The sequence below is a fragment of the Chenopodium quinoa genome, unplaced genomic scaffold, assembly GCF_001683475.1.
Source record: "Chenopodium quinoa cultivar QQ74 unplaced genomic scaffold, ASM168347v1, whole genome shotgun sequence".
In the NCBI taxonomy this organism is placed as follows: Eukaryota; Viridiplantae; Streptophyta; class Magnoliopsida; order Caryophyllales; family Amaranthaceae; genus Chenopodium; species Chenopodium quinoa.
Window position 1 is genome coordinate 7,030,655 of NW_018745024.1, and position 10,539 is coordinate 7,041,193.

Sequence of the window (10,539 nt, forward strand, 5' to 3'; positions counted from 1 at the left end):
TTTTTTGCCCCAATAATTACATTTAATAGTAAGAAAAACCTTAACAAGGAAGGAACACTTGAATTTATTCAAATAGGAATATATTGATGCATTAAAGATTTATGGTATCTAATTTGGAAGGAAATCATACTAATATGGTAGATAATCCCGATCGCTTATAATAACCATGATTTCTTACCAAATTCACTTTTTTTTGCCACAATAATTATGAAGTTGGCATCAAATCTGTTGGGGGCACGTTAAAGTTGAGGCTAATGAGACTAGATTGTGATTGGTCAATTTGATAGACTGAAATTCATGTGAGAGGGAAAAAATATTGAGAACCACACTTTGTTCGTGGCATTTGGAGTTTATACAATACCATCAAAATTCTTTTAAATACCGCTGAAAGTGTCTTTTGTTTCATTACAATACAAGCATACATAGTATCATTTTAAATTTTTATAATTTACCAAAATGCATTGTAATGCATTTACCAAGTACATATTGGTTAGCCTTTAGAATTACCTTAAAAGTGGTGTTTTTCTACAATAACAAAGCTTAATGAAATTTTGATGAATACAAAGAAAAAAGGTAACCTAAAACCCCTTTAAGCGCAAATAAATTAATTGTCCTTAGTGAACCTTTTTCTTTTTAATTAATTAGGCCCAAAATATGAATGCTAAATAACTGCCCTTCCCCCCCCCCCAATTGTATCATAAACCAGAAAAAGGGTGGTAGGCATCGTTCATTCTTGGACCAAATGAAAAACAAAATTTCTACTCCTAACACCGCATCACTGGGGCATATGACCTTTTTAAATGAAATTCTTAAACTATTAAATGACTAGAAACAGCGGAATCCCCAGCTGCTGAACCAAATTAAAAGAATCAAGATGATCAACAACATCAACACTACTTTCAACAAAGCTTCCCTATAAGATCATTCAACATTAATAAGACAATAACAATGGTACTAACCTTTGTAACAACAAAAAACAACTTATTCCAATTTACATTGATCTACTACAATAGCGGATTCCAAAGACTAATCTACCTACTATAAGAGTGTAAATTCCAATGATTAATCCACTACAACATCTTGATGTACCAAATGTGATGATTTCAATGATTGATCCACTACAACGTCTTGATCTATCAGAAGTACGGATTCTAGTGATCGATCCACTACTACATCCATAGAGTACTCAAACGACTGTTACACAACATCCTTTCTTTAGAAACCTAAAAACAAAACTACACAATATATATAATAGGGTTACCATCATTAATTAGAGACATAAGTCATAAGATGATAAGTATAGCACTTATCCTTGTAACACTCTCAAATTTCCCTCCACGTAGATACTATAATAATACGTATACAAATAACATAGAGATAGACTTGGACATATTACCGTTATGTGAAATTGTAAAGCTTTACACAACTTGGCATCGTAAAATAACTGACTTTTATTAATAATTATAATAACCATAATAAATTGTTTGAAAATATTATAAATAAAAAAAATAAATAAAAAACTTGTATATGACTCATGGAATAATAAATTCCTAACAATGTGAGCACAATCCCAACTGAAGCATGCTTACAATTAACTCCACTTTTGAAATCAAATCATCTTACCAATAATGGAAAACAAGACGAACCAAAACAAAGAGGAAAATGGATTAGCAAAAAAGATAAGTACATATAAGTGCAAGGTATGTACATACTACAAAATTTTCATAGGAAAACATGCTTTAAGAATAGTTACTTTAATTTAAAAATGCCAATACATGACTTTCTCGAAATTCATCACTTCCCAAAATTAGACTTTCCAAAATTAAATCTTCCAAACATAGTAATGTTCATCAGTAGAAACATTGCAAACCACTAGATTTCCAAATTTATAAAATTTCCAATTTTAAACAAACTTCCAAAATCAATTTTCCTTACCTAACACCCCCCATTAACCAACAAAAAACCCCAACCCCACCTAACTCGCAGCCACCAAAACTTACCCACAAGGAGGAGCGACGACTACGGGAGGTAGTATAATGACGAGAAGGGCGGCCAATGAACTCAGCGGGCTGGTGGTGAGAGAAGAGAGAGAAAAGTGTTGTTGGTGGTTGAGAGGGAGGAGAAAGAAAAGTTGGTGGTGATGGTGGTGGATGTGGGCTGTGAGGGAGGAGAGAGAATATGGGTTTGGGGTTTAATTATGGACTGATTAATTTAGGTTATTAAGTTAATAGGTGGTTTATTTAAGTTAAGTAAGGGTATGTTGGTAAATTCACACAAAAAAATTTACTATATTAGGAAAGTTTTATTTTTGTACATAATGTATAGTTTCCGTTTTAGAAAATTGTTGCAGATTTTATGAAACGGAGGTAGTATATAAAAAAAACGGAAAAAAAATCCAAAAACAAGAAAAAGATGTTAAATGACATCACTTTGTATAAACTATAAAATGAAATAAATATTAAGTCCAAAAAGAGGGTAAAAAAATAGTATCCTAAACCCTTTAAAAAGTGGAAAGTGCTACTGTAGCTTATCTACAGTGCTCTGCCCAAACTGCCCCTTGCCACGAAATTAAGTTGTTGTGTGAGCTGTTGGCCTAATGTCTACCCATGTCCTTTCTTTCTCCTACCTACCTTTCATTTTTTTCCTGTTATTTTCTCTTTTGCTCTGAATTCCCGTCATCTCTATTTCACTCTCCTTCTCCCCATCAATTTTCCAGGGTTTACCCATTCTTCAACTTATTGAAAATTCAATCGGAAAAGCATCAACATCTCTAGATCTTATTTCATCCCAACTCCGACCAAAACGTAGCGGCGGAGGCTGCTGTTGATTTGGATGGGGGCATAGAAGAAGTCATTCAGAAGAAAATGTTTCAATTGAGGCGAGATTTGACTACAAATTAATGGGAAAAGCTAAAAAAAACCCCAAATTTGGTGTCTGGAAGAAGCTCTTCACTACCAAAATAGGTACTAATTCTCTCTCTTCCTCTCTATTTCTTTCTTTACATTAATTAACAAGTACTCACTCTTCAATTGTGTATTGTTTTATTCAAATTCAGGCACAAGAAAGACGGGAGATGGGTTGTCTTATATAAGGAAAATTTTATTGTGAGGAGTTATGAAGTAGGGATAATAAGACTACTACTGGTGAAAGTTTGAAACCATTGCTAATCTTTTACAGGTATTTCACTTTTATCTTGCTGGAAATTTTTTGTTTTGTTTGATTTTTTGTTTAAGTTTTGATTTTGAGTGGTGATTAGTAGATTTTGAATTATGGGTTTGGTTTGGTTTTTGGTTTTTGGTTTTGAGTTTTAGTTTGGTGAATTTTTTTATAATGGGTTTGATTAATTGGTGAAGTTGGAGTAATGGGTTTGGTGTAGTTTTGGTTTATGAGTGTCAATTGGTGAGATTTTGATAATGGGTGAAGATTATGTTTTGATTTTGAGGTGGAAAGTATGAATTTGGATTAATGGATTTGATTAAGTGTTGGTTTATCAGTAATTAAATGGTGAAAATAAGAGTAATTAGCTTTATAAAAGTTTGCATTATGAGCAGTAATTTGGTGATTTTGGATTAAATTTGGTTTCTGTGTGATAAATAAACTCATTTGGATTAATAAATTTGGTAAATTTTTTGGTTTATTAGTAGTAATCTGGTGAATTTGAAATCTTTTGTTTGATTAATTTTAGCTTTTTAATGGTGAATTTGGTGTAACAAGCTTACTAAATTTTGCTTTAGAGTAGTAATCTGGTGAATTGGAAGTATGGGTTTGGTTAATTATGGCTTTTGAGTGGTGAATTTGGATTATGAAGCATATTTGATTTTGGTTGGTCCATGGATAATTGATAAATTTTGTGAATTGGAAGTATGATTCTTGAGAATTTAATCAATTATAATGCCATGGGTGCATTTATAGATATTATGCTTTTTTTTTTGTTGATTCTAGTAGAATATAAAATATTGCTTAGGGATGGGTAGGATATATTCTGTTTAGAAATAGGTTACTATTAGAATGGAAGGGTCTAAGAACTTCATTTCTTCTTATATTACTAAAGTGAATACTATTACTATGGAGAATGGAGATAGAAAATTGCAACTGCATGCAGAGAATGTAGGGCAAGGAAGGATAGAGGGGTAGCAGAAGGTTGGAGGGGTAGGACCCTTAGTGAAATTTGGATTTTTCTGTTCTATTTCTTATGTTAGGGTATTTAAAAATAAATTTGGATTTTTTGGGTTTTAAAATGGAAATTTGGATTTTTGGAGGTTACGATTTATACTTTATAAAAGGATAAGGACTGTTTGATTTCTTACTAAAATATAGAGCACATTGTAATGGTAAACTGGTGAAGCCGTGAAGTTTCTGGAGCGTCGCCAACTGTAGGGAATATTTTCAAGCCTTTAAAAACCCCACTAGCTTGAACCCCACTGTGATCATACACTAAAGTACGGTGGCGTCCAAAAGGGAAGAAGATAGAGCAAAAGAGTCGCCAACAAGTTTTTAAGGAACTTGTAAACCGTTCACGAGGTGAAGGTTACACCCCTTAACGATCCAAGAGATCGTCAACTCCATAAGGTCATGAACCAAATAAGGGTTCGGGGATGAAGGTACAAATCCAACCTAAAAGAGATTGAACCTGCCCTAATAATAGGCCTCTACTTTATTCTGATCGTATTCATGTGCGCTTTCTGACTAACATACAATCAATAGGATTAACCCTAAACCTGTTTAATCTATGTTGGTTGAATTTAATGCACAAATAAACTATTATTGGCGATCACTTGAATTATAATCACAATTAACCTAACAAGATTTTTGATATCTTATTAAGCGTGATTGCAAATACCAATTCCCTTTAACCTGCAATAAAAGGTGATCAAGCAATAACAATATATAATAATATGCATATCAAGCAACATAATAAATAATCATCATCAATCATAATCATAAATGTTAGAAAGAACATAGGAAACATCATACTCTTAATCATGCTTAATATTAAAAACACCCTAGACATAATACTAATATAAACATGATGTCTACATCATAAAATCAATTAATCAATAAAGTACTTACTTGGATGCCTCGTACCTCTTTCTAATAACAAAATACACACGTTAGTAACTTCAAGGAAAATAATAATCAAAACAATTAAATTAAATAATTGAAAGAGAAATATGGGACCAAACCCTCAGAAATTAAAACCTTTCACGTCTAGGGCGAAGGCAACTTCGAATATGGCTAGGTATATCAAGATCTTGTGAATGCGGAATTTTGTGTTAAAAAACAAAGTTTTAAAAGAATGAATGAAAGATTAATGATTCATAAACTAATTTGTTGACGATTGAAGATTGTAGATGATGAATGAAAACGGAATTTATTAAAACTTAAGAACAAAAGAAGTGGTGAATGATAGATGACAATCCCTCCTCCAAAACGGAGTTTTTGATACGATATTTATAGAGAAAATCAGCCAAAAAAGATAATTTATCAAAACAGAGTCTGAAGATCGCAAAAACAACTTGGCGCAAGCCCTGGCTCTCAGTGGCTAGCGCCAGGCGCCAATGCTGGCGTCTGGCGCCAATCCTGATTCCAGGCGCCAAGGCCTGGGGTTGGACGCCAAATTGGATTTCAACGTGATTTCGAAAATCTGATAAATTTCCCGTACTGGAAGATAAAATAATATAATTTCAGTCGAAAATGCTATTTGATCTAATTAAAACTCTAAAGAATCCTAATTGAATTAAGAATGATAAGAACCTTCTAGAAACTTCTAGAAGACCAAAACCATTCCTAATTACATTAGGAATGATAAATCATATTAGGCCCTCCCCTAGATCATTGGGCCGTACTTAAAGCTCAAACCGGGCCCAGTTTAGTAAATTGACCATAAATTCCTCAATATTCATCGGAATTGGGCTTATAATATATCGTTGGAAAGATCTTTGAAAGCCCCATCCAACTACACCACTATTGGACCCATATCATGGACCAACCAAACTGGATTGGCTGTTTTCTTAAAATAAAGTTTTCAAAATCAAGGAGAAGAGAAAAGAAAAGAAATAAAACTTTCCGCAACACTAGACCTTTCCACACTTTCGTTTCATTCGATTATGATTCGACGTGAAAGGTACTCATCACTGGGTTTGGTTTTGGGGAGACACAAATGGGTGTCTACACCATCTTAGTTCTTCAGTGAAAGGGCAGTTGGTGGAGAAGTTTGCGAAGGTGAGATCCAATTTAATTGATTGTTGGGGTTTCAGGTGAGAGGCAATGGAGAAATTCTTGGTCAAGTAGTTTTATCTCAGGTACAATTGCTATTTCAATGATTATTTTGATGGTTGAAATGTTTTGTTCGCTTTATATTGTTCTTGTTGAGTGTACTGTGTGTATATGGATATTTCAATTATGCAATTGAAATAGTTAAAATTAAGAAACATATATTTGATTTGTTTAGTACATTTTTCTTTTAGCTATTATATGTAAAATTAGTACTCTGTATCATTTGATTCTATCTCTATTTGTGTAAAATTGTAGATCACGAGCTATCAATTTGATTACTTGGTTCAAGAGTTGTTGGGAATCGGCACATTGAATTGGCACTCTGTACTAAAATGTTGGCTGAAAGAGTGTATTTGAAAGCCCTAAGGGTGCTACATTGCCAATAATAGAACAATTGCTTTAGTGTATACTGGGGTTTATCTAAGTAACTGATGATAGGGAGGTAGTATATATAAAAGTAACAAGCTGGTGCATTCATTGAAGGGAGATTATTGGAAGTTTGCGCAAGTTTGCAATGGTATTCAATTTGTGACCTCATGGGTATGTACTAAGTATATTTAAATGTACTAAAATTGTATTGAGTGTACTTCTGTATATAGATTTACTTCTTGGTTGCTAATATAAGTAACAATATATTGCTACCTTTAGTTTGCCTTCCTCTGATTTTGACCCTGTTGATTTGTTATTGTTTTTTGGTATCATGCTAATTTGCTTATTATTTTCTTTCTTCCCCATTTGCAGGTAACACAACCTGCACTGAAGCAAACTTAACTGCTAAACAACTTTATGTAGTCGCAGTTATTATTGGTTCTCGAATAAGTCTTTGCTTGTGGTAATCTAATTGGTTGACTATCTGTTTGTCTTGTTATATATACAAAATAGAAAAATAGCTTACAGTTTTAATTAATGTGAGCAATGAGCGTAGAGGCCATGTGTTACTTAAAAGTTAGGGAATATAGTAGAGCAAAAAAAGAAAGGAAGTGATGACCACAATTTTTCTGTGTAAAATTTTTATTTTGCTTTTATTTCAAAATAGCAAATGTTGGTTTAAACTTGAAAACAAATGCAAAACTCCCAGGTAAGTCTTTGATTTATTGAATGTCTACAGCAGTTCATCATTAGTTAACCAAACTAAGGAGCTACTTTCAATTAAACCAAACTATAAACAACAACCTCCCTCTTTCCTTAATTTCTATTTTTTAAGCACCTTTAAAAATAGTGTGCGGTATTGTTTTGTTTTATCTGATTTTTTTAATAGATAAAGTATATAAGTAAAGGATAGTTACTGCTAGGTCATGCTCGAAAATTTGTCATGAATATTGATGGTTGTTTTTCATTTGATCTTTCTTGTAAGGCAAGAAACAATGCTCGTATTTTGATCTCAGGCTCACTTAAACTTTTCTGTGACGGGTAAACTTGTTTGCCTCTGTTACATATTGTTTTTTAAGCTGTTGAAGATCTGTATAATTATGTTAATCAGAGAAACTCTGTTTATTAGTTGAGATTTTGAAGATCTGTTTATTAGGAGTGCAAAAGGCTGGTAGCTCCCCCTGACTTTTCACGTGTCATCAAACAATTCGAAATGCCTCGACGACTTTATTAGAACATGCCTGACTAGGTAAATAAAGCTTCGACTTGGATTTTTCTGGATTAGTAGCATTTTATGTGGAGACAAACTAAGATAAATGAAAGCAGGGATAGAAATAAGGAAGTGAATATCAAGCTTTAGTTAATCCAAAAACATTCTTTCACTTCCTTTGTGAAGAACAAAGCCAAAATGCGTGTTAATTTCGATGCTTAGGGCACTCAGTTTAAAAGCTTATGGTAGATTTAATCCAATTTACATTCCTTCAAATTTAACCTACGCATTTATAAATATTGTATATATTACAATTTTTTTCCTTGCCAAAATTTAATAGTACGCCATAAAATATACTTCCTCTGTTTTTTTTATTATTGCACCATACAAGTTGGGCACAATAATTTTGGTTCTGGGAAAAGGAAGAGAGAAATGTAAAAATACAAAAGTGTCCATGTGATGTAAACATAAACTAAATAATAAAGGTCAAAAAGTAAGGGTATGTAGGCTATTTGTCGTGTGAACAGAGATAATATTTGTCCTAAAATGGAAATGGTGCAATATTTGTGAAACTTCCTTAAAAGGCAAGTGGTGCAATATTAAAAGAACGGAGGTATGAAATGTAAAGGGGTGGGGGAGGTAAAAAGGATGAAGATGAGTGAGATAGATATGGTGAAAAAAGTAGAACTAGGCTTACTTAAATTTCCAAAACCATAAAAAAAATGAGGAGAGAAGAATGAGGAGCATGAAGTGACAAGGGAGAGAAAAGGACTGAGGCAATGCAAAGAGGGGGGGTTGAGGATTCAGAGAGATAATATGACGTGAAGATGAGAGAGATTGAGAAGGTGTGGTAAGTAGGATGAGGTTTACTGTACTAAAAAGGTTAAAACCACTAACAAAAGGAGGTATGGAGAGAATAATATGGAGAAGAGAAAGGGATAAAATGACGAAACGAGAGGGGAATATGGAAAAGGGGTGAAAAGGGTGATTAGGCGAGGTTAAGATGATAGGCAAAGATCAATGATGCAAGGCAGATAAGAGGCTAGAAGATTACATCTCCCGTTAGGAGGCCATTATAGAATATAATAATTTTTAGCTTTAAATGACATGATAAAAGTATGAGCAATTAGAAAGAGACTTTCTTAATTATGCATGAACAAATAAGATAAATGAGAGATGGGATAGAAATAAGGATTTAGGAAGGGGTGAGGGAGCAAGTGGGGCGAACTAAATTTTCAAGACCATAAATAGAATAGTGAAAGGGAGTGAAGAATAGGGACCAAGTGGGAATAAGGCATACGAATCGGATAAGGGAATGGAAGGGGTAGAGGGAGATAGGAAAATAGTTATAATGGTGAAATTTTGATTGATTACACGAGTGATTTTATAATTCATTACATTATGAGTCGTGTTTGTATTATTATAAAGATAAAAGAAAATGATGATTATGGTTGTCATACAATGTACTAAGAAATTGGTTGGTGAAAAAAATACTTGAAACAGCCAAAGAGATTATTAGAGAGAGAATGATCATCATCTATAGAATCATCTATAGTAAGAATACAACTCAAAGAACATTCTTATCCCTGTCAAAACTTGTATGTTCTAACAAGATTTCTGTACTTTTCAATAGCTCCCTTTCATCTCACTATGTATTTTCATAATTCAACTAAGATAATGTGTTGTTTGATAAATGCAATATAAGATCTCATATCACCAAATGAGTGATTTCTAGCTTATGAGTTTCTCTTAAATTCAAGTGTTCGAATGTTCATTTGGTCTTCTGTACATTGCTTTGCAGGTTGGGGTGAGCAAATCGGGTACCTGGTCAAAATTTTAGGACCCAGACTTGGAATTGGTTGGAACCAGATCCTAAATTTCGCATCCGAAATTGGAATTGGTTCAATCGGGTCCTAAAATTTAGGAATTGGTATTGGAACCACCGGGTACCGGTTCCGGTTTCGGGTACCCACTTATGTATGTAATTGTTAAAATATAATACAAATTGTAATTCTTATTTTAGTTAGGTTTATTTTTAGCGTTTAATACTTATATTTATATATGAATTAAGCTATTTGTATTTATGTTAAGTATTAATAATACTTTTTTTTATTTACAAATTAGATACATTCAACATATTTTTATTATTTAAAATTTATTTAGTTTAGCATATATTAGGTAACCGGCTACCCAACCGGTTCCGTTTCCAAAAAGTTGAGATTTAGAATTGATTTGGTTATAACCGGATCCTTAATTTATTACCCGGAATTAGAACCACCGGGTCCAATTCCCGTTCCGGACCCGCCGGTTCCCAACCGATTCCAATTTCAATTCCGAATACTCGGAATTTTTGCTCACCCCTATTTGCCGGTATATGAGCTGTGAGAGTGACATTCTTCAGTTATTTGTAGGTCTGCAGGATAAGTTTCTCTGGATATAGGCCCCAAGAAGTAAAACATGCTTCCGAAAAGAAATTTGTTATGGAATATACTAACAAATTATCGAGTAGCTGACTCAAAGACTAGCATCTCAGCCATCCATTTGTTTATGAGTTGAGTATTATAAAGAAAATATGTCGCACCCCACGGGTAATTCAAGATATAACAACCTCATTCAGAAACACTCTTCATCTCACATCTAATAATATTCAAGCATGAGCCTCTGATATTAAAAAATGCTCAGTC

The 10,539-nt window shown here is 33.2% G+C and overlaps 1 long non-coding RNA gene across 1 annotated transcript; it reads left to right on the forward strand.

The window, feature by feature from the left end:
* Positions 1–902: 902 nt before the first annotated feature.
* On the forward strand, positions 903–7,375 carry LOC110708428. The gene is made up of 4 exons (XR_002508723.1): positions 903–2,963; positions 3,056–3,177; positions 6,532–6,816; positions 7,018–7,375. It is a non-coding gene; the product is annotated as an uncharacterized LOC110708428 (long non-coding RNA).
* Positions 7,376–10,539: the final 3,164 nt, after the last annotated feature.